Here is a 26,175-nt window from a genome sequence, read left to right as displayed (position 1 = left end):
CTGTAGAACTACAAGTTTCAAGTAAGTCAAAACATAACAAGAAATCACCAAACCAGAGCACATAAATATTGACTATGGATAGCAAAGCACATTTCATATTTATATTAAAAGTTGGAAACTCCATATAAATAGCCATGTTCCCAGGACATTCTTATATTCTCTGAATGTGGGGAAACTCTACATCTTGCTTTATTATGCCATCAAAACAGGTGGATGGGATTGATCTTCTAAAGATTAAATTTTAAATTGTTTAAAGTTATATCTGAAGTATGATAGACATCCTTTTTCTCAAGTTACATTAAATATGTTCTGGATAATCTGAGTTATGTGAAGATGTAAGATTCTAGGAATTTAAGGAATTAAATTGTATTTTTCATTTCAGTACAGATGATTTTCAGCAGAAAACAATTTTTGGCAAAAAATTATTTACCAGAGTGAGGTTAGGTTTCAGAGCACATGAAATCATTTAGAAATAATTCTCTTGCAGTAAAGAAATTTGCTGATTCTTCCATTTGGAATTCAAACTTTTTTCCTTTTGTCAAGTTTATTGAGATGTAATTTACATACAGCAAAGTTCATTCTTGATAGTGAACAGTTCTCACGTTTGTCAAATGCATATCACAATTAAAATTGTGTGGGCCCTTTTTGGTCACCTTCCATGATTATCAGTTCTTCATAGGAACTGACATGTTTTTGTCTATAGTTTTGCCCTTTCCAGGTTGTCATAAAAATTAAATCATACAATACGTAGGCTTCTTTACTTAATATAATGCATTTGATTTTCATTCATGGTGTTGTATGTATCAATAGTCCTTTAGTTTTGGTGCTGAATAGCATCCCAGTGTATGGATATACCACAATTTGCTCAGCCATTTTATGTTTTTTTTTTTTTTTTTTGTAGGTAGTGTTCCTATCATGAACACTTACCATTCTATTAGCATTCTAAATATAATTTTGTGTACTTTTTTTTTTAGGATTTTTCTAATACTCTCATTTTATTTTATTTTTAAATTTTTTTTAACGTTTATTTATTTTTGAGACAGAGAGAGACAGAGCATGAACGGGGGAGGGGCAGAGAGAGAGGGAGACACAGAACCGGAAGCAGGCTCCAGGCTCTGAGCCATCAGCCCAGAGCCTGATGCGGGGCTCGAACTCACGGTTGGTGAGATCGTGACCTGAGCTGAAGTCGGACGCTCAACCGACTGAGCCACCCAGGCGCCCTTAAACTCTCATTATTTTAGTCTCTGGAAAGAGGGATCTTTATAAACTTATTATATTATTGTAAACATTTACATTTTAGTATTACATTTAATGAAAAATGAATCATATTAGAAGAGAATATGTTGAAATCCTCAAGGTCTGGTAACACTTTATTGGTTGTACTTTTTGGGGGATACATTTTTGGTATCAAAATGTAAAAAATGTGAAACTATAGACATGTAAAGACTATGAGGAGAAAACTCTGCAGTGCTCTAACACTGCTTATGGTTTGCTGGAAAAGAAATACAATGAGTACTTATTTCAATCTCTAATGTCTGTACACTCAGACTCAAGGATTGAGAACTAATGACTTAACCTGAAAGTTTTAAAAGTGAGATGAAAATTAGTTAAAATTTAATTAACTGAGTTGGGAGAAGCAAGCTGACGCTATGGAGTGTGGGATGAGAAAGATGATTCAGTATTCCAAACATTAAAAAAGAAGGATGAAAACTGTAATTTATTATTTGAACTCACTTCCTGGGAGTTCTCTACTTTTATTAGCCTATATACAACCGTGTTTCAAGTAGAATTAAAACTGAGACATTTAAAATTCTGCAGTAGAAAAGTTGCATGGATCTGTAGACTAAAAAATAAATTACTTGCATATAATTAGCAATCTAAGTTTATGAAATACAGAAAAGTGGGGCACCTGGGTGGTGATTTCAGCTCAGGTCATGATCTTATGGTTCATGAGAAATAAATAGATGGTAGATAGATAGATAGATAGATAGATAGATAAAATAAATAAAGAAACATTGAAAAATTACAGAAAAGTAACTCTAAACTCAGTAGCTTAAAACAAGATTGCATTTTTTTACCTTTATTAAATCTATGTGAAAATATAGTAACATGCTTTCTACTTATAAATGAGTTTGCCTGTCCTATGACACACATATTTCTAATATTTTTGTTGTTATTACTCCTCACATATTCCCATGAAGAATTTCGAGTACCTCATTTATACTGCAATTCATATTAATATTTAAGTTTTATTACAAGTTATATGTTGATTTAGAGCTAGAAGGGAGTTTAGAAAAGATCCTAATAAAACACCTCATTCTTCTGGATAAAAAACAAAAACAAAAAACAAAAGACAAAACAAAACCTCTCTCTTGAGTAGTTAGTGAACAGAAGAGTTCCAAGGTTATAAGAGCTCCAACTCTCAGTTCTGATGAACTTCTCCTATTCCTTATTGCATCACTAAGATACAATGAAAATCACCAGAAATAATGTTCTGTACTTTTGTTTGGAACAAACTCTTTCATTCAAGAAGTAGAGACATATTAAGTAAATCTGGCCTCTTGGTTCACTTTTTTTCTGTAATTCTCCTCTTGCTCTCTCCTCATACCCCCAGAGCCATTACTGTAGGTCATTCCCACCCTACCTCTTGTCAGACCAGTGGTTCTCATACTTTGGTGGCTGTAAGCGTCATCTGGAGAGTTAATGCACACAGAAGCCCAGGCTCATATGGACAGGACCTTTAGATTTGTACAAATTTTGTGTATGATTTTCATGCTCACTAAAGTTGCAGGCCTTAGAGTCCTATGTGTGCATCCGCATGGGCCCTTCCAGTCTTTCTCACTCTGCCTAATCAAGAGAAAATGCTTTGGTGGGCACAGTCTTTGTAATGCCTAGTCTATTTTTGTTGTTGTTGTCCTAAATCAGTGTCATTGGCACTCATTGGACAGAGTCACACTTTCTGCCTTAGTATTTAAGAACCCTGGCCCAACTTTCTAGCCTGTGTCCCTTTACTTCAGCACCACTGAACTCCTTACCTTTTGGGAGGCAATATTAAAAGTGTGGTTTCAGCTCTTGAAGACTTGACTTAACATAGTTACTCTTAATAGAAGTTTTCTTGGCTTGCATTTTTTCTTTAGAAAAACAACAGGAGCAGGGCTTTTTATGAGCTATGAATATACATAATATGTTGAGTCTAGGGACGAAGGCACTTGAGTTAATCTGCGGGTACTTATATGGCAGGCTCATCCCCAAAAGCGTCATGTTGTCCCTTTTCTGATTGTTTTGCTGATGATGTGTCAACTGACCCTTTGCTTTGAGTTTGCACATAATTCAATACCCAGGTTTGATTTCACAGACTCCCTGAAGCCTTTTATGGCTTCCCCAGTGTTATATATTCTCTTCCTCCTCTGCACATGTGTACAATGGTCATGTGGCCACTGTTATGAAAGAAATTCTGACATTGTGAGTATATTTTCTACAGGATCCTCACACAAGGCAAATGAGCCAATTTTATTCCTTTTCATAATCACTGCACATGACAAGCTCCCTAAAATGCATATTGAATTCAGTGAATACACTCATTTTGAGCTCTTAATCTGTATAGCATTAATATTTCCCAATAATCATAATAACAGCTGCTGGTTCAGTAGTTAATATGTACCAGCCTTATTAAGAATGTTATGCATGTATCATTGGATATCCTTAGAACAACCACACTGAGATTTAGGTTTCTTAACTCCATTTTAAACATGGAGCAATTTGAGACCCCAAAAAGTTAAGTAACTTAATTTGTTACACTAGCAGTTAGGGACCAGAGCTGGGTCATAAATAGAGACACCTACTAACTTTATTGAAAGTGTCCATGATCATCTTAATATTGGCTGTAAATTACCTTTTTTTTTTAAAAAAATGAACTTAAAGTGGCAAAGGCAGTAAGTAAGATATGACTATCTCGACATATCTTAAAGGCTTACAATGAAAGAATTCATTCTGTAATACAAAATCAAAAGTGATCTTCCAAACAAGATCAAGGGTTATAATTGTGTTAGACCACGTGTGTGTGTGTGTGTGTGTGCTTGCGTGTGTGTGTGACATTTGTCTATGTGCAATTCAACTGCAGTTAGACAGGTGGTATTATTTTCTCCAGTAACTGCTTCCACTGTGCTTTCTGAAAGAAAATGGTCTGATTCCATATTTCAGGCACATTTTGTTATATAAAGAATCTCATTTTTTTAAGACCTGGTTCTAGGACGTCATCTAAAGATACAGCCCTGAATATGATTCTTAGTTCTGTCCCTTCCAACCCAGTACAGGCTAGACCTGACTGCATAGGCATCTTTTGGGTTGCCGAAGTCTGTTATTTCCCCACCCGCTTCCTCTGTTCCCTACTTTCCCTTCTGGTGTTCTATTTTATAGGGAACATTTCAATGTGAGTTCCCTCTGACAGTACATTTGATAGCTCTTAGAGACTTTGGGCATCCCCTCTAGGGTTTCCTGGCATAGAGACTCTGTTTCTGCCAAGAGCAAGTCCCAGCAGAGCCTGTCACAGATGGGAACCTTTCCCTAGTTTGCAACCCTCTTGTGGGTGTGCATAGGATCCTAATCTCCACGTAACTTCTATAGCATCCTCTGACTCAGGCAAAACTCATATATCTTTCCACACAGGGATATGTGGGAACACAGGCTCTCCTTTTCTCTACCCCACACACATATACCCTGTCTTTGTTCTTCTGTCTCTCTCTTGACCCTTCTCCTGCCACAACGGTAACAGGTGGCTTTGAAACAAAATTTCAGACATGAGATGTAAGGTAATCCACAAATCAGCAAGAAGTTTAGTGAAAGGAGTGGGGGAAATGCTTTCATGTTACTTCAACCTTAAAGCAAGGGTTGAATTCTAGTGATGGGATGGAGTTGGAGAAATGGCTGTTTTTTTTTTTTTCCAAATTCAGTCATTCCTCAGCTTTATTATCCAGATCAGTATTTATCATTTTTATCTCTGGGCCAAAGTAGGAAATGCATTATGCATCATAATTAAATTATCTGCCTCTATCCCTGTCTTCTATGCACACAGACCTCTGAAATAATTTTTTTAAAACCTAATACTTTCCTAGGGGGCCTGAGTGTCTCAGTCAGCTAAGCCTACAATTCTTGATTACAGCTCAGGCCGTGATCTCACAGTTTGTGAGATGGAGCCCTGTGTAGGACTCTGAGCTGACAGTGTGGAGCCTGCTTGAGATTCTCTCTCTCTCCCTCTCTCTCTGCCCCTCCTCCACATGCATGCACCCTTGTGCACAAGTTCTCTCTCTCTCTCTATCTCTCTCTCAAAATAAATAAATAATAAAAAACTAATACTTTTCTGTACTACATACCCTGCACTATAATTTTGGTTTCTATCAGTTTTCATTCATTCCTATCAGTTCATTCATTCCTATCAGTTTTCCAGACATTTATTTCATGACCCACTAACCTGATTAGATAACCTTTGAATGGATCAAGTTCCACAGCTTATAAAACAAGGCTATAGAAGGTAAAGACTAATTAACATGTTGGCCTTTCTCTCCCTGATACAATGGATTCTCAGATCAACAGCTGGACCTTTCTAAAATTTGCCCTGAAAATTTTAGAATCTTAATCTGCAGTAGTTTTCTCTGCTGTGATCCCTGCACTACTGGGGAACATTTAGAGCAAGGAAAAGAGCAGTGGGGTGTCATGGCATGTGCTCATCGTGGCCACTTTGATTGGTGGGTGGCTGGGTGTGTGTATGTGTACTTATGTTTATTAATACAATTTTATTGTTTTCCCTGAATGTGACAATAATGTATACTCTGGAACTATTTTTGAAACATATAAATGAATAAATTACCCACTCTTCCTCGTACAGAGTAAGCACTGTTTCAGATCTTTCTCAGACCCTAGACAGTACACGAACTCACTCATGCACCCTTGTCTTTTAGTAGTCTTTTTATTTCTGCCAGGGCTTTCTTGATTCTAGAAGTTGCTCATCCTGGAAATATGACCTTGACATAAAAGTCAGCTCTTGCTCTGAAGTTTAAACTGGCATCTCCGTATTGCCTTGAAGGGTAGATTTATGCTTTCTCTGGGATGAGAACATGATCTTTAAACTCTATTAGCCTTTCTCTACCTCTCTCTCATTTAACATGAAAATGCTTAGGTTTTTCTTTCTAACTTTCTTCTTTTTTTTTTTTTTTGTTAGCTTTTATTGTATACTTGCTAATTTTATTCTCAGTGTGACCTCTCAGATATCCACAGGGAAAGGCAAATTGCTCCAGAAAATCCCTGTGCAAGGGGAAGTTCAGAAAACAGACTTCTCTTTGTAAGAATAATATGGGCTGGAAAATGGTTCTCAGGGGCACATAAAACCCTCTGGATACCAAGAGTGAAGGAGAGTAGACATAATGATCTGGACAGGAAAAATAGTAATAAAGACTTTGCTTCAATCATTTTTAAGTATTTATCATTTGAGTTATTGGGGTGTGGGTCTCTGGTTTCCAGTTTGCAAAAGCAAGAATCCAGAGATGGAGGGATACTGTCTGGTACAGACTCATTTAAAGCATTGCAATTCCATTTTAACATCAAGTTGCCTTATTTGATTATTTCAAAGCCAAGGATAGGATGCCAGTTTCTGAGTGCCCCAGTTTATCCTAAAGTTGAAATGTAATGCTGTGACCCCAAGAAGTACATTTTGTGGGATGGCTTTGTCAGTGCTTGGTTTGGTCTCATGGGCAGTTTCTCAGTGAATTGTTTAAATTGCTAAGTGCCAACTATCATTCCTTATCTCAAAACTAAAATTAAAGCTTTACTCTTGGCAAAGGAGTACACGAAAAAAACAACCAAAACAAAACCTATATGCATTCCCCCTTTTACACACACACACTCTCAAAGTTCTCTGTCAGTGTCCGTGATGACAGTTGTAAAGGTCTATCAAGTGTATTTGCCTGACATGATGCTAAACATTCTTGTTAAATCCTCAAAACAGTATTTTGAGATAAATATTATCATTTTTTTACAAATACAATTAAAAAGATTCGAGAAGTTTCTTACTGATCTAACATGCTGGTAGAGCTTTCAACCCACGTTCTCGAGAATATCCTCTGGGCGTGTGCTAATGTGCAGGTGCCCTTTGCTAGTTAATAGTAGATACCTTTTCAGACATCTGGTCAGAATATTGTAGTTGTTTAGTAATAATAAAGAGGAAGATGAATAATGAAGAGGATCAGCTAATCCTTCAACCAAGTGATTTCCCTGGTCCTCTTATTTCCAGGCAACCTGTTTGTATTAGTAACAACTCCCTAAGCAAGTGTCAGGGGCTCTCATTTGCTCTCATTTCTACGGCAGACTTTACTATCAGATCATAGCAGTCTTTCCAGTGGAATCCTTCACAAACAGCACTTAAGCCACCCATCAGCAATCAGTTGTGAGTGACATCAAAATTGAAACCATTGTGCCATTCTGGCCTTCTCCCATCCAATGACTCTTCTACTCTGATGATTGAAAAGGAAGTTTTGAATTTTTAACTTGAATCTGTAAGAGATAGGTTGATTTGCATCAGGCACTTATTAGGTGTTATGCAGAATAAGCTGGTCAACTCATTGGATATCCTTTGTCGTGGAAGGTAGATTAAGTTGGCTTTCCCTATTAACAAAAACAACAGTAACATCTTAGTGTTACAAGGAGTTAAGAATTTTAGGAAAGCTCATTACATCTATATTCTCGATTTTAGGATTTGACTTGAACAACTTGAGTTCAAAATAAAAATCTCATTGTTTCCCTCGCAACCCCTTAATGTATAGCATCTAGCAACAACCACCACAATAATTTTTTTAAGTTCAGTTATGTATTTTTTAAAGAAAGAGATAGTGAATGAGTGAGGGAGGGGCAGAGAGGTGGGGGGGTGGGGAGACAGAGAATCCCAAACAGGCTCCACACTGTCAGCACAGAGCCCAGCATGGAGTTCCAACTCACGAACCCTGAGTTCATGACCTGACCTGAAATCAGGAGTCTGATGCTTAACCGACTGAGATGTCCCACAGCCACCACAATAATAATAAAACTTTCCTGCCTTCCTACTGTGAAGTTAAGGTCTTTACTGGCTACTCCCTATGCACTCAAATGCAATTTTCACAAAAATCTTATGTATGAATAGAGCCAAAATAACTACAATTTAACCTTCGGTAATATAGCTAATAACTAGAAAATCCTGAGCTAAATACCAGATTGCTTCTCTATCTTTAAAGCTTATTATGATACAACAGAGAACATAATGATAGTAACAACTTTTCATAGTAAATGAGCTAAAATGAGCAGTTTTTCTAGTATCTCCAAGACTTTTTATGAACTGCATGTTTAAACATTTTGCTAGATTTTAATATTTTGATTATCCTTGGTAGCTGCAAATTTCCACTGTCTTTTTTCTTTTTCTTGAAAGAACACAACCCACCTCATCTGACATCCTCAGAATCTTGCTTTGTGCAGATTATTGATATGAAATAGTAATACACTTACTCATAAATATGTTCTTAGATATTGTGATTAGCAGTGAATCAGCAAGAGCTCATTGAGCTCCCTCTCCTCCCCATCAGCACTGGTGATGTTTGTCCTGTGAATTCTGTAGTCCTGGCACCGTAATGAAAGGTATATCCAAGCTAGCCTTCTGCCATCAGCCAAGCCACTTCCAGCTTCACTGACTTTTCATTAGACTTATTTGGTTTCCTATTGTATAGGAACACTTGATATTTTGGAATAGGACTGTCCTGACTTACATTTCATCTATCTGTTAATTGTTCGACTTCCATCAGATCAGCTAATCCTTCTGTGCCTCAGATTTTATCTTGAAAGCAGGGAAGTTCTGGTCCTAAAGTTGTCATAAAAATTTTAATATATTCACGAGAGATTCCTTTGAAATTATGAGGCTCAGTGACTGTTATTACCATCCCAGGGACTACTATGAGGTAGACAACACACGGATGTATAATTTTAAACAGTTAAAAGAAAGGAAGACACGTAAGACAAACTTGAAGGGACAATATTTAATAGAAAATTATTATTAATATTTATTATGTAAATCCTTAATGGTATTTGGTGACGTTTCTATAGCTTCACATGGACTTACTGTTTTTCACATAAATTATAATACATATATACATACGTATGTTCATATATATATGCATGCATACACATATGAGAGTGTGTGTGTATGTACATAATGTTTTTTTGTGTTGTACTAACTACTGGGCATATATTTTGACTTCCAATTTACTGCAGGTAAGAGTTTTTACCAATGTTTTGCCTTAGTAATATATGGAAAATCATCTTGACAGCCTTTAGGATTAGTTTCTTGGCACCAGAATGCCTTATTGCTAAGCAGGTGACAACTATTTCTATTATAATTGTGGCAGCATCCTATTTTTAGTACCAGTTTTGGTATAAGATCCATCACACACATTAATCCTAGTGATAGAACATCTTAGTGACTAAACTTACAAAGCCTGGTAGTTCTGTTAAAGTCTGAAAATAAAACTATGCTTAGGTTAAAACAAAACAACATAAAAAAAACAAAAGTAAGGTTTAGCAAAAAATATATTTTTATTTCCTCAGATTTTCATGTAATTATATATATTTTTTATATGTGCTATAGTAACAGAAACTATAAAACTGGTCACCTGGTAAAGAGTTACATTTTGATAACAGAAGATGAGTGAAAAATCTCATCATAATCTTTGACTTAGTTAATGGCAGCTATGGAAAACAATATACATAAGTTAAAAGGCCATAACCCATGCCACCATCAAGTGTTTGATTTATCCAAATTTATATCAAAAAGTCTATTAGCTCAAATGTTGACCTCTCTTCTTTTTTCCCTTCTTATTTTTATCTTTACCTACTTCTCTCCTCGTAGTCACCAGAGAATGCTTGTGGGCAGTAAGATAAATATTAGGTGGTGTTTTCGAACAATAGCTATGCTTGGCTGGATGAGGATTTGTGCAAAAAGTAGTTAAATGTGTTGGCTAAAGTGGATAATCTATGGATCGAGATAATACTCGAGTTTGGTTTACTACTTATAGTATCTGTCTTATTATTTTGAAATTCAAAATTAGTTTTAAGAAAATATTTTAAGATTCAAGTCTTTAATGTATTGGCTACTTACTAATCTATCGAAAGTGGCATTTTGAAGTAAGAAACTAAATGCCATACAATAAATAGATTAAAAGCCCATTTGATATTAAAAAATAATTCTGTGAATTTATTTTTATGTGCTTTAGTATCAGAACTGAAGCTTTGCGCAGTGGCAATATCGTAGCAAATGAGGTTTATCTGAGGCGTGATTATTGCTAATAGTATCAAAACTGAAAATAAAGCCTTGTCAATCTATCAATATGTAAATAACTATATTAGTTATATATATGAATGTCCGATATGATACACAGGTCTTTTAAAATCACTTCCACAATTGCTATAAAGCCATATTGATAGCAATTTTTTTTTTTTTTGCCAATATGAAAGTAATATAAAAATGTTTCTGGAAAAAAAAAAAGAAAAAGTGTTTCTGGGGGTGCCTAGGTGGCTCAGTTGGTTAAGTGTCTGCCTCTTGGTTTCTGCTGTGGTCACGATCTCATGGTTTATGAGTTTGAGCCCTATGTTGGATTCAGCACTGACAATTAGGAGCCTGCTTTGGATTCTCTCTCTCTCCCTCTGTCTCTACCCCTCCCCTGCTTGCATTCTCTCTGTCTCTCTGTCTCTCTCTCTCTCTGTCTCTCAATAAGTAAACAAATAAATAAATAAACTTTAAAAGAATGTGTCTAGCATTATAAGAATTGCAATGGAGGGAGCCTGGGTGGCTCAGTCGGTTGAGCGTCCGACTTAGGCTCAGGTCACGATCTCACGGTCCGAGAGTTAGAGCCCCGCATCGGGCTCTGTGCTGACAGCTCAGAGCCTGGAGCCTGTTTCAGATTCTGTGTCCCCCTGTCTCTCTGCCCCTCCCCTGTTCATGCTCTGTCTCTCTCTGTCTCAAAAATAAATAAACGTTAAAAAAAAAAGGAATTGCAATGGAGAAGTTAGAATTTAAATCCATAACAAATAGCTTACATAATTAAAACAATTTTGTATGTGGTAAATTGTTTGGCCTGGTGGTATAAATATTTCTTAATGATTCAAAGTAATAGTTGTGAACAACTTGTAAAATGATAGTGTGAGAGAGAATGCATTGTATTTAAAAGCTGGAGTGATAAATACAAAATCTTGCATAGCTGTGTATTTAAACCTTTCGTTGTGACAATTCTGAATACATTTTAGTGGGATTAAAATAAAGTATTAGCATAGATTTTATAGCAAGTTGATCTTTGAACAATAGGGTTTGGGGCACTGACCTCTGCACAGTTGAAAATCTGAGCATAACTTTCAACTTGGCAAAAATTTACCTACTAATAGCGTACTATTGACGGGTAGCCTTATCAATAACATAATCAGTTAATTAACCATATTTTGTATGTTTATGAATCATATACGGGATTCTTACAGTAAAGGCAGCTAGAGAAAAGAAATTGTTAATAACAAAATTATAAGGAATAGAAAAATACATTTACAGTGCTATGTCTATATTTAATGAAACAAAGTCCATGCATAAGTGGTTCCATGCAGTTCAAACCTATGTCTTTCAGTATCATCTGTATATGCTATTTCCTCCCATCTGTATCACAAGACCCTCTCTCTTTACCTCTGCTTTCAGATTTTATTTCACAGAGTTCTAAAAGTTCTGTGATGAAATAGGAATACTTGCCCTATTAATACATGGTAAGTTTTTTCTCTTGTAAAACTCAGTCATAATAGGAATAATGGAATGATTCTCATGACAGTTTTAAAAGTTTCTTAATGAGGAGCACCTGGATGGCTCAGTCAGTTAAGCATCTGACTTTGGCTCAGGTCGTGATTTCGCAGTTCCTGAGTTTGAGCCCATCATCGGGCTCTGTGCTGACAGCTCAGAGCCTGGAGCCTGCTTGGAATTCTGTGTCTCCCTCTCTCTGCTCCTCCCCCACTTGTGCGCACGCGCTCTCTCTCTCTCTCTCTCTCTCTCTCTCAGAAATAAAAATAAAACATTAAAAAAATACTAAAAACTTTTTTTTATATTTCAGATGTATCTTATAAGGTTTTAAAACTGAATTTTGCACCAATATTAGTTTCTCTTTATTTCTTTTTGTTTTTGTTACAGTGTAATTGACATAACATTGTATTAATTGCAGGCAAATAACAATTCGATATTTGTATATGTTGCAAAATGATTACAACAGTAAGTCCCGTTAACATGTCTTGCCACAGAGTTTACAATTTTTTTCTTGTGATGAGAACTTTTAAGATCTACTCTCCTAGCTAGTTTTAAATATGCAATACAGTAAATACAGGATTATTAATTAAAGTCACCATTCTGTATATCATATCACATCCCATGACATTCATTTTATAACAGGGAAATTTGTGCCTTTTAATCTCCTTTGCCTCTTTTACCCATACCCCACCTCAGACAACCACCAGTCTGTTCTCTGTACACGTGAGCTTGGTTTTTGCTTTTGTTTTGTTTTGTTTTGTTTTGTTTTAATCCTACGAGTGAACTCATACAGGATTCATAGTTTTCTGTCTGACTTACTCATTCCATATAATGCCCTTACAGTCAATCCATTATGTCACAAATGGCAAGATTTCACTCTTTTTCTATGGCTGAGTAATATTCCACTGTATATATCTTTGCCACATTTTCTTTATTCATTGATGGACATTTGGGTTGTTTCCATGTCTTGACGATTGGAAATAATGCTGCGATGAGCATGGAGGTGTATATATATATTTTTAATTAGTGTTTCCAGGTACAATGGCACTGTAGTGATACAGATGAATCTCACAGTGTGTCTTTCCTATTTAAGTAATGTTTTGATATAAAATACATTGTAAGAAGTAATAAGCATGGAGCGCCTGAGTGGATCAGTCGGTTAAGTGTCTGACTTTGGTTCAGGTCATGACCTCACTGTTTGTGAGTTCGAGCCCTGCATGGGGCTCTGCACTGACAGTGAGGAGACCCGTTTGGGATTCTCTCTCTCTCTCTTTTTGCCCCTACCTGCTTGCACGCTCACATGCTCCTTCTCTCTCTCTCTCTCTCTCTCAAAAATAAATATTAAGAAAAAAATGAAATATTAAAAGAAGTGAACGGGGAGCACCCATTTACTCAGTAGTAACCATCTGACTCTTAATTTGGGCTCAGGTCATGATCTCACAGTTTGTGAGATCAAGCCCCACGTTGAACTGAGAGCACAGAGCCTGCTTAGGATTCTCTCTCTACTTCTCCCTCTGCCTCTCCTCTGCTCATGCGTGCATGCTCTGTCAGAGTAAATAAACTTAAAAAGAAAAAAGAAAAGAAGTGAATGATCAGGGGGGTTCAAACTGATTAGGTCTATATGAAGTGATCAGAAAAAGCTCTGTAAATAATGATGTTTTAGCTGGACCTCAATAATAGGTAGCATTTAAAAATCTAGGGGGAAATATGGTGCATTCCAAGAAGAGAAAACTTCTTAAAGTAATAGTAGCCAGTGAGCAGCGAACATGCAAAATGTGGCTTATTTTCAGTAAGTAAGCTGCTTTAAAAGAGAAGTTAAGACAAATGAGGTTGAAAGTGAAGTCTGATGTCAAATCATTGCCTGCCACACTAAAAAGTATCTTAAAAATTTTGTTGTTTTTTTTTTAAATTTTTTTTAATGTTTATTTATTTTTGACAAAGAGAGAAACAGAGCATGAGCAGGGGAGGGGCAGAGAGAGAGGGAGACACAGAATCTGAAGCAGGCTCCGGGCTCTGAGCTGTCAGCACAGAGCCTGACAACGGGGCTCAAACTCACAGACTGCGAGATGATGACCTGAGCCGAAGTCAGTGGCTCAACTGACTGAGCCACCCAGGCGCCCCTTGTTGGTGTTTTTAAGCCAAGTTGTTATATGATATGATCTGAGAGTTTAGAAAGAAGTTACTGCACAACTTTTGAGTTACACATTTTTTTTTTTTAAACAAGCTTTACAGAAGAAGGAGAATTCAGGTCCATGGACAAATCATCAAAGAAAAGGAACTTTACTTTTTTTCCTTAAGAAGTGCCTAGTTGACATGAAAAAGGTCAATCTGGTTCCAGGAGAGGAACAGTAAATCTCTGGGGTCAGGAAGGGTGCTGTGGTGAATGAATAGCTTCATAAAAATGATAAAGCAGTCCTGAATGATAGTGATTATAGCTGTTGTGTATTACTATGATTATCTTGTATTTATTGAATTTTTGCAACGGGTGAGTTACCAGACAGTAAAGAAGTATGTTCACTAGCTGATCAAACGTTGAAAGAATAACAGAAGGATAGTCTTTTGACCTTTGAATTCAGTATTTAAGTATTTCCCAAAGCCACTAGATTTTTTTTCTTCCTGTTCACTCTCTGCTCATTGTCCTCATGTTAGAATATATCCCATGATCCAGATCTTTTTCTTAGGCACCTTCCTGGCAAGGTCTGATTTTGCAGGCAGTGTGCGTTGTTTAATTCTTTTGTAAAATAGATATATAATGTCCAACTCTAGTGAGACAGACTTTTCACTTTAAATAAGTGAATTTGCTGCACAGCTTATCTACCATAAATCTTAACTGAGACACAGATCTTCCTTTTTGTGACAGGTTAAAATTTAAAGTTTGTGTTGAGGAGAGAAACTCGTACAAGAGTTTGGACTCTTGGACTACATACAAGATCTGTGAGCAGAAAGGTCTAGAGGGAAGGGAGAAAAATGGAATGGAGATGTATCTGTGGGGAATGTACAGAATAGGGAATCAAACAGTATGAACAGTAGAGACAACTATGAGTCCATGGGGTAGGGTGATGATAATCACAGCTCTCAGAATATTTATATTCACTCTTCTTAGGGTCTTAGAGAAATTTCCAGGAAAAAAAAACTGCTATGAATGCCAACCTAATAACAGTTTATTTTCCAAAACTGTATTTGGTAGTTACTGGCAACTAAGAAAGGCTTGACTTCGGCAAACGTGCTATGAGGTATCTCATTCCCATATTGGCTAGCAAAGTCCTCTCTCAAAACTTCTGTGATTATATTAATGAAGGGTAGTAGCTTGCTATTTCAAATATGGTTTCTATGGGTAAATAAGTATTCAACACCAGTGAAATGCCAACATTCTGTATGTCCAAATTGTGAAAGTTCTGTGTGCTATTAGAGAAGCTTCCACAAGCTGGGACTTCTTTATGGCAGCAGTAGCAAGAGAGTGAGACTGAGATAGGGTCAGAGATCTGGTCCAGAAAAGTATTTCATGGCTTTCTTCTCTTGTGGCTTTGGAGGGGTATGCAACTGTGGTTACTGCAAAAAAAAAAATACAGTTAGAAATAATAGCAACAGTGGAAGCTACCCAGGGCAGGTCTGTGTACTTTGGGAAATGAAGTACTTGTATCTGCTCCTTTATCTTGATTGAAACGCAAAACCACTTCAAACACTTTTCCCTCATTTCCAACAGCTTCACTAAGAAAAGCTCTACAGCTTTCTCTAAGAAAAGTTTTGAAAAGTAGGTGTGATTGGCCTAATTTTATTAATGACCATTTTAAGGCATATTGAGATTGAGGCTGTCACTGCTAAACACAGCACCTTATTTCCCTAAATACCATATCTCACAGATATACACACATCTTGCTTTTCTGCCACCTTTTTAAACTGTCTCCATTGTCTCTGTGGGAAAAAAGTGATTTTTATATAATTTTATTAGAAAGCTTTTATTTGAACTCAGAATATCCCAAATCTTAGCTCTAAGTTTCTTCAACAAATATCTATGAGGGCTCATAGAAGTGGAAAAGCATAAAAGAGAGAAAACAAACAAACAAACAAAAAAAAAAAAACAAAAAAAGTAGGGAGTGATGTCTGCAAAATGACAGCAGTGCTATTTCTAGTGTTTGCCCCCACCCCGCTCCCCAGAACATTTATTTGAACACTATCCACACATAAAAACACCTTCATAAGAGCTAAAAATACCAGCTAAGAGAATATAGCACCTATGTGAAGCACAGAAATAAGAAAAGCTTCAGTGAGGAAGGCAGGAAAAATAGATTCACATTGCCCTCCATTACCTCTCTCCCAAACCTGGCTACCCATCGTGGAGAGAGACACCTTCCCTGTGGGAAAAGGAGAGTGAAATAAGTGTCCAGCTTCACTGCAAACCACAGAGCCAGCCTGCACAAGCACTAGGTCAACTACAGATGCCTTAGGTGTTTCCCTATGGGCTGTTCCAAACGTAGGTTCTAGGCTCACCCAGGTGTCTGCCAGCTCTTGTGGCCGCAGGTACCTTGCATGGCCTCTAACAGCTTTTAAGACATCTTGGTAGGCTCTTGGTAGGATTCCGCAAACCCAGATCCCTTGCCCAGCCAGGTACCAACTAGCTCCAGCAGCCCCAGCCAGCATCAGACTCCTCCTGGGGTAAATCCAATCCTGGTACATCTCATGGCCTTTCAGCTCCCATAGCTGTAGGCGGTAACCACAGGCTTGCAATCAGTCCCATGGACTTAGGTTCCTGGCCAGAATCAGTGTTACAGCAACTACTGCAGCCCCAAACTCCAGGCATTCTCCAACAATAGGCCAGGCCTTATGGTCCTGGATTTTACTGACTCCCTCAGATATAGGCTCCTGGCCCTCCACAGGACCAGACCCTGCATTCTCCATGGCCCTACATTCTGGCTCCCACAGACACAGGCTCCCAGCCTGCCACTGTGCCAGACCCCTATAGACCCAACCTTCAGGTTAGTCACCCAGTTCTCAGTTTACAGGCTTATTCCATAACCCAGGCTTTAGGATTGCACTTGTGTTAGACTGGTCTCCATTGTCCCAGCTTCCACAAGGCTCTTAGAAAATTAGGCTCCTGACCCGTCCTGGTACTAGAATGGCCTGTGCATGCCCAGATGTTAGGTCCATCTGAGTGGTCCTTGGTATATAGATAGCTTCTCTGGATTCAAGATCTAGATTTACCCATGCACACATAGATAATAGGCCCATTACCACAGACTTAGGTGCCAGGCCTGTCCAATGAACCCAGACCCCCATCATGTACCCATGCACCAGGCCTATCCAGACAATAACTTTAGCGAAAGCCCACCCATGGATGCCACCAGATGGCTCACCTCAAATCTCTGGGTGGACTGACTAATGGAGGGCTTTACCTCTTGAAGCCACTGTGTAAAGACTGAAGAGGTGCCTACTTTAACAAATGCATAGACAACAACCCAAGGACACAAGGATCATGAATAATCAAGGAATAAATACCAACAAAGGAAACAAAGGGGCTTCTGATGGGCTCAGTTTGTAGATCATGTGACTCTTGATCTCAGGGTTGTGAGTTCAAGCCTCACGTTGGGCATGGAGCCTACTTAGGAAGGAAGAAAGAAAAAGAAAAGAAAACTAATAAAACTCCAATGACTTCTTGTCCTAAAGAAATGGAAATCTATGAACTGTCTGACAAAGAATTCATAGTAATTCTCTTAAAGTTAGTGAACTATAATCCATAATGATAACTAAATGATATTATAAAAACAATTCATAAATAAAATTAGAAGTTCAGTGAAATAATAGGAAGCATTAAAAAAGGAAAATGGAGATCCCAAAGTTAAAGAATACAATGATTGAACTGAAAAAAAAAAAAAACCCAGAGAGCTTCAACAGCAATTTTTAACCAAGGGGGGGACAAAAACAGTGAACTAGAAGATAGGTCATTTGAAATCATCCAGTCAAAGGAAAAAAATACATACATACACACACACACAACACACTGGTAAAGGTAAGCATATAGACAGATTCATAATATTCCAATATTATAAATGGTGATGTGTTGGTTACTTAACTCTCATATAAATATTAAAAAGACAAGAGTAGTAAAATAATTATAGCTACAGTGACTTGGTAATGGATAGACAATAAAAAAGGAAATACTGACATAAAAAATTTTAAATGTGGGGAAGGCAGTAAAAGTTTAGAGTTTGTACACAATCAAACTGAAGTTGCTATAAACTTAAAAGTAGACTGTAACAGGGGACAAAAAGGTTATTATAGAATTATAAACAGATCAATATGTCAAGAGGATAACACAACTGTAAATATATATGCACCTAATATTGGAGGACCTAAAACTGTTAAGCACATGCTAACAGATCTGAAAGGAGAAATAGACAACAAGACAAAATAGTGGGGAATTTCAATACCCCATTTTCAACAATAGATCATGTGGTCACAAAATCAATAAGAAAATAATGGATTTGAACTCTAATTAGATCAAATGGACCTAACAGACATATACAGAATATTCTACCCAATAGCAGCATAATGCACATTCTTCCCAAGCATACATGGAACATTCTCTAGATACATAGTATGTAAGATCACAAAACAAGCCTTAGCAAATGTAAGAATATTGAAATCATACCAAGTATCTTTTCCAACCACAATGGTCTGATGCAAGAAATCAGTAACAGGACGACACTAGAAAATTCACAAATATGTGGAATTAAACAGTACCCTACTGAACAACCAATAGGTCAAGGAAGAAATTAAGTAGGAAATTAAAGTATATCTTCAAGCAATGAAAATAGAAAAATAATATACCGAACTAATGGGATGCAGCAAACACAGTGCTAAGAGGGACGTTTACATAAAAGGGGCATGTTACATAACCACCTAAACTAAGAAAACAGATAATGAACAAACAATCTAGTTTTACACCTCAAGGAAATAAAAATAGATGAACAAAGTGGCTCAAAGTTAGCAGATGGAAGAAAAAGAAACAAACATCAAAGTAGGAATAGGTGAAATTAGATCAGAAAACAATAGTAAAGATCAACAAAATGAATTCCTGATTTTTGTAAATAACAAATTTGACAAATTGTTAGCAACAGTAACAAAGAAAAAAAAGGTGACTCAAATTGGAAATGAAAGAGGAGACGTTACAAATGATACCACAGAAATACAAAGGATCATAAGAGACTACCATGAACAATTGTACACCAACAAATTGGATCACCTAAAAGAAATGGATAAGGTCCCAAACACACAATCTCCCAAGACTGAGTCTTAACTAGAAATTTTGAACAAACTGTTAGTAAGGAGATTGAATTAGTAATCAAAAACCTCCCAACAAAGAAAAACTCAGGACCAGATAGTTTTACTGGTACATTCTACCAAACATTTAAAGAAAATTAACCTCAATCATTTTCAAACTCTTCCAAAATTTAAAGAGGAGGAAACACTCCTAACCTCATTTTATAAGGGTAGCATAACCTGATATAGGAGCCAAATAAGGACACTACAAGAAAAGAAAGCTCCAGGCCAATATCTTGATGAAGATAGATGTAAAAATTGTCAGCAAAATACTAGCAAACCAAATTCAACAGCATATTAAAAGGCTCATACACCAAGATCAAGGGGACTTTTCCTTGGTGGTTTAATGCATGAAAATCAAGAAATGTGATATACCACATTAATAAAATGAAAGTTAGAAATTATATGATCATCTTAATAGATGCAGAAAAAAAACATTTGGTAAAATTTAACATCCTCTCATAAATATTCTCAACAAGTTGGGTATAGAAGGAATGTGCCTGAACATAATAAAGTCCATATATGAAAAATCCAAAATTCCCAATAGTGAAAGTTTAAAAAGCTTTCTGCTAAGACCAGGAACAAGATAAAGTTCCCACTCTCATCACCCCTATTCAACATAGCACTGGAAGCAATTAGGCGAGAAAAAGGTATAAAAGCTGCCAAATCAGAAAGGAAGAAGTACAATGATCTGTTTGCAGATGATTCAACCATGTAAATATGTGTGTGTGTGTGTGTGTGTGTGCATTTTGATCATGTAAGGACTCAAAAAACTGTTGGAACCAATATACAAATTAAATAAGATTGCAGGATACAAAATCGATATGCAAAGTTTAGTTGTGTTTCTATACCCTAATGATGAACTATCAGAAATATAATTAAAAGGCCCATATATAATATCATTAAAAAAATACTTGGAAGAATTTTATCCAAGAAGATGAAATATCTGTATACACAAAATTAAAAGGCCTTCATAAGAGTAAAGATGTAAATAAATGAAAAGATAGCCCATATTTATCTATCAGAAAGTTAATATTGTTAACTACCCAAAACAATCTACAAATTTAATGCAATCTCTATCAAATTCTCATGACATTTTTCACAAAAATAGAAGTACAATCCTAAAATTGATGTGGAACCACAGAAGACCTAAAGAAAAAAAGAAAGCTGGAGACATCATCCTGATTTCAAAGTTGATTATAAAGTATAGAAATCAAAATAGTATGGTCTTAGTACAAAGCTGACATATAGACCAATTGAACGGCATTGAGAGCCCAGAAGTAAACCTGTGTATGAATGGTCAGCTAATATTTGACAAGGAGCGAATAATACTCAATGATAAAAAGATAGTCTCTTCAATAAATGGTGTTGGGAAAACTTGATATTCACTAGTTTTTACCATAATAAGAATGAAATTGGATCCCTAGCTTCAGATCCCTAGCTTCCCTGCTTCAGGTTCTGTGTTTCCCTCTCTTGCTCTGCCCCTCCCCCACTTGTGCTATCTCTCTCTGTCTCTCTCTCATTCTCTCTCTCTCTCTGTCTGTCTCAAAAATAAATAAACATTGGTGTGCCTGGTTGGCTCAGTCGGTTAAGCATCCAACTTTGGCTCCGGTCATGATCTCAGGGTTCATGGGTTTGAGCCCCGCATCGGGCTCTGTGCTGACAGCTCAGAGCCTGGAACTTGCTTCAGATTCTGTGTCTTCCTCTCTCTTTCTGCCCCTCCCCTCACTCACACTCTATCTTCTCTCTCTCAAAAATAAATAAACTTAAAAAAATAAAATAAATAAACATTAAGAAAAAATGGCAATAATGTGATGAGATAGAGGCATTTAACTAACCTAATTGCAATAATCATTTCACAGTTTGTATGTGTATCAAATTATCACACTGTGCAACTTAAACTTATACATGTTACATGTCAATAGTGCCTCAGTGAAGTCAAGGAAAAAAGAGAAAAAGAATAGAGAGTATTTAAGGACATAATGGCTGAATACTTCCTAAGATGTTGAATAAAGTAGAAATTCATGAATATATGCTGATAGAAATGGAAGGAAAGAAGAGATGGACAGAGGGAGAAATAAAAATAAAAAAGGAAAGAAAGAAACCCTTTATTGTAGAAGGGAAAATACCATATGTACAAGGAATGATGTTTTTAAAAAAATTAAGGGCTTAGATTAGTAGGAGACAGTTTAATGAGGAAAGTTTATTGATATAATCTTAAGTGTCTTATCACAAAATGCCTTTTAAATGCCAATAATGCCACTGTACAGGTCAAAAAATCAGATAGACATCATTTTAAATGAGTGATTAGTGTTAATGTCACTATAGTTGGGATAAACTGACATCATTGGCCTCTGGAAAAGATGCACTAAGAATAACACAACATTGTGTTAGTGATAGTGCTACAAAAACGTATAAAGAATCTAAATGTAAGAAAATATCACATAAATGTAGATTGAGATGATTTTACAAAATGGCCAGTGTTCTTCAAAAATATCAATGTTAAGAAAGAATTTGTGGAAATGTTTCAGAATAAAAAAAAGACAAAAGAGATATGATAACTAAGGGAATACACAATACAGGATTGCATCTTGGAAAAAAAATGAGAACCATATAGGATGTTATTGGAAAATTGATAAATTCTGAATTTGTACTGTAAATTAGGTAATAATGTCTTATCATTCTGAATTTGATAAGTAATTCTTAGTCGTACTTCAGAAATACAGGGTATTTAGAAATAAAAAGTAAGAAGGGGAAAGAATTAGATAAAGTAATAGAATGTAGAAAATAATTATTTACTCTGATGTACGTACTCCTCTAGGTGTAGTTATTTTCCAGTGTGACTGTTTACTGAATATTGACCCCATGTAGAACCCTGATCAAAATAGCCAGGGGTCATAATAAGTATAATAGAATTTGCTCTTACCTTCAAGATGGTTACAAAGTAATGGACAAATACAGATTTGTAAACTATTTCTGAAGAGTTAGAATTGAGAATGTGACAAAAGAGCAGCCTTTGAAAAAATATTTTAGATAGATTTTCTTTGAGCAGTCCCACCCTCCCTGTATCAGTAAAGAAACCTATATAGAAAATTGCTACAAGACAAGGGCATTCAAAAAAAGAGCAGTCCCACCCTCCCTGTATCAGTAAAGAAACCTATATAGAAAATTGCTACAAGACAAGGGCATTCAAAAAAAGAAAAGTGAGAAACAAATCAAGAAACAGACTTAATTACAGAGAACAAACTGACAGTTATCAGAGGGGAGATGGTAGGGAATGGGTGAAATAATTGATGGGGATTAAGGAGTGCGCTTGTTAGGACCAGCACTGGGTATTATATGGAAAAGTGTTGAAATCACTATATTGTACACCTGAAACTACTCTAACACTGGATGTTAATTAACTGAAATTAAACTAGAGAGAGGGAGACACAGAATCTGAAGGAGGCTCCAGACTCTGAGCTTTCAGCACAGAGCTCTGACTCGGGGCTCGAAGCTGTGAACTGGGAGATTTTGACCTGAGCTGATGTCAGAGGCTTAACTGACTGAGCCACCCAGGCCCCCCTAAAAGATTTTTAAGCTTGGGCACCTTGGTAACTCAATCAGTTGAACCTCTGACTTCGGCTCAGGTCATGATCTCAGGGTTCCTGGGTTCGAGCCCCCTGTCGGCCTCTCAGCTCAGACTCTACTTTGGATCCTCTGTCCCCTTCTCTCTCTGCCCCTCCCCCACTGGTTCTCTCTCTCTCTCTCTCTCTCTCTCTCTCTCTCTCTCTGTCTCTTTCTCTCTGTCTCTCAATAAATAAATAACTTAAAAAAATAAAAATTTCTTAATCTTATGAATTTTGTATTGTATCACATATTAGTATGACACCCTTAAACAGACTCCAGTAGAACCCTCTCATAAGACCACATAATCCCATAAATTATAGAATTAATGTGTTAATAGAGCCAACTTTCTATCTGATCCATACATTTTGTTTCTAAAATAGATTATTATTTTTAGTTATTATGATCTGACCTTTGCTTACTAATTTGTTCAGTGAAAAGTGTATTAAAATATATATTTGGGCATAATTGGTCATAGATACAAAAAAAAAACAACCTCTCATTTTTTCCTTCCTATGTGAGTCACGTTTTCAAATTATTTAAATAATTCCAGTGAGTGACTTTTACTTAAATTATTTGGATAATTGCATCTATTCAAACTTGACCTTCTTGGGTATTGACCTATCAGCCCGGAGGACTACATTTGAAATAATTATCAAATTGTTGCTTAGTTAAACCATAGTTTAACTCAGAGACTCTAATGCTTCATTGTGTTCATTTTCTGTATTCTGATCCTTCTTATTGATTAATTATGATTTATGGAGAGCAGCCTTTTTCTTCTGTGTTTACTTGAATCCACAGAGACTTCCTTCTGTAGGAGGGGAACTTTCATAGATTTGGTGCTTACTGTAGTTGTTGGTTCTAAATAATTAAGGTTTTTATTTTAAATGTAGTTCTAAGCATAAAGAATTGTCAGAATTTTCTTTAGGTACTTGAATGAAGTTGCTTAAATTCTTCAACTCTCCAAAATCTTAATTGGGTTTCTCTGGTGTAATGCTTTCTTTCCCAATTCCTTTCTTTGAAATGAAAACTCTCTTCTAACCCTGTAGCTTTTGAGGGTTTGCTGAAGGCAAAGTTGTTAGCAAAGATTTTTATTTCTGACTTATGGTTCCAACTTTGTTTTCATTTCAGTAGAAAGAATGCAATATGTCCTAATAACCGTTTTATCTGGAATGGGTGAAAAACTGAAGTAGAAATTCTATCATTTTCAGATAGATGTTTTTTTTTTTTTTTTTTTTTAGTTAGAAAAAATTGTGGTCTACATTAATCCATTCAAAATACATGTTTGCTTTCATGATATAATATATGTTGTATTCAGGTTTAAAATTATTTACAAGGATGTTTTTGAGACAATAAAGGCAATGGAACTGAATTTACAGTTATGAAGAATTCTAGAAGAGGTTTCTGTTCAGGGAAGGAGTCAACTGAAAGAGTGGACACACATAGGATTTCAGGTGGAATTTAAGAATTTGTAGCCTGACTTTTCTTTTCCTTTTTGCTTTTAGTATTACTTCTAATCCTTAAATGAAACAGCTGTCATTAAAACTTGAAAACATTTCTGTTTAAAAAGCAAATATGATTTATCGATGCCAGAAGCATCAATAAAACCAACGTACTTTCAAGATAATTTTGTTTGTGGTGGTACAAAGAAATAGAATTTGTTTTGTTTTATGGGTCTGAAATTAATATATTATGCAGAAGAATTCCAACCAAAGACTTTGGCAGGTCTACAGTGACGATTCTGATAGTGGTGGGTGTTAACTGAACACCCACTGTGTGCCAGCTATGTTCATTTTTGTCTTTTAATTTTCATGGCAACCCACTGAAATAGTTATCATCCCTGTTTTATAGATAACAAAGCTATTCAGAGAGTTTAAATAACTGATTGAAAAGTAAGAGAGTAAAGACAAGAAACTAGGAATAAGTAAAGTTTGAAAAATGTTCAAATTAAACTTGTAGAATTCTATCTGGCAAATTCTCCATAGTATTTAGTTAAATAAAGTATAATTAAATTAAAGGTGAAATTAAATTGAATATAAATAATATTTAATAAATAAATGCATACTCAAATTTTAAATGAGAAATAGATTTCACAGTGAAGGCTCAATTACTCTGTTTCTAAAAATGTGCATATAGGTTCAGCCACATTTATCAGAACACCACAAATAATAATGGTTTAAGCAAGGTGGATCCTTATTTCTCTTATAAAACAAATCCGGAAGTTGTCTATTTCCTGCATGCTGCTAACACTTATGTTAAAATTGCTGCTGGAGTTACAACCACGATGTCATGCATTCCAGGTAGCAGAAGGGAGGGAAGGTGAGCAAAGAGACATGTTTCAGCTGTATGTACTCCTTTTAAATAAAGAGCTTACTCAGAGTCCACCTCAACAGTTTGCTTACTGTTCATTGGTCAAGAACTTTGTCACAGAACCACACTTAGTTACAAGAGACTCTAGGAAACGTGTGGTCTATACCAAAACATATCGCTGCCCTAAGTAGAATTTACACTTTAAATGTGAACAGTATATGGAATGTCAATAATACCTCAATAAAGATGTTTAAAAGAAAATAAAAACGACGGGAAGAAATACATGAAGCAGGTATTAACAAGGGAAACCATGAAAAGATCACTTTTAGCTGTATTTTATGAGGCAAAATAGACATTAAGGCAGAAATCATCATTAGTGATAAAAGATACTATGCAATGATAAAAATTCAATTCTTATTAGACATTTTATGTTTAACTATAAACTTACAAATGTATAGTATTAGATATAAAAATATGAAGTTCTATGCACAGACTCTCAGAATAGTTTTCTAGCTCAAACTAAAAGGAGATATTGATCAATCCCCAATTATAGTGGAAACTTTCAGTATGTTTAGTAGACTCAAAATTAGTGAGGTATAACAAAATTAATAAATTTGATTTAAAGGATATATGTGGACTTACCTGCCCTAATTCTGCCCTAATACCTGCCCTACCTGATTCTAGGGTGGCCAAAAAACAGTCTCTATTCTGGTCTATTTGCATTGATTGTACAATGATTTTTAAAAAAAATGCACACACGTGTACAAACAAACTGAATATGTTTTATATATGTGTGTGCATAATTGCATTACCTCTGTGCATATTTCTATAGTTAGAAAATTTCCTTTAACTATACTTATTTTAGTGTGTTCACTAGTGGTTACCAGTGGAGTATATTTTTTAATTTATAATTTAAGAATATTTTTCCCTTATATGTGTATACTTTTAAAACTAACAAATTTTTTAATAATAATTTTGAATATTCCTAATGTTTGTCACTGCTTTTCCATAAATTAATCCTTCAAGCCTCAGTCATTACTTTTCATAAACTACATAGAAAAAATATCAAGATATTTCAGGTCTTTTGTTAAGATCAGAGTATCTTA

The 26,175-nt window shown here is 35.9% G+C and overlaps 1 protein-coding gene and 1 pseudogene across 3 annotated transcripts in view; both read left to right on the top strand.

The window, feature by feature from the left end:
- Positions 1–26,175, top strand: part of DPP10 (dipeptidyl peptidase like 10) — a 1,361,034-nt gene that overhangs the window by 782,489 nt on the left and 552,370 nt on the right. The gene's annotated exons all lie outside the window — the stretch shown is intronic.
- On the top strand, positions 10,293–10,448 carry LOC123600085 (annotated as a pseudogene).

This window comes from Leopardus geoffroyi, chromosome C1 (genome assembly GCF_018350155.1).
Source record: "Leopardus geoffroyi isolate Oge1 chromosome C1, O.geoffroyi_Oge1_pat1.0, whole genome shotgun sequence".
Lineage (NCBI taxonomy): Eukaryota > Metazoa > Chordata > Mammalia > Carnivora > Felidae > Leopardus > Leopardus geoffroyi.
The sequence above is the reverse complement of the archived record's forward strand: the minus strand, read 5'-3'. Positions and strand labels throughout refer to the sequence as shown.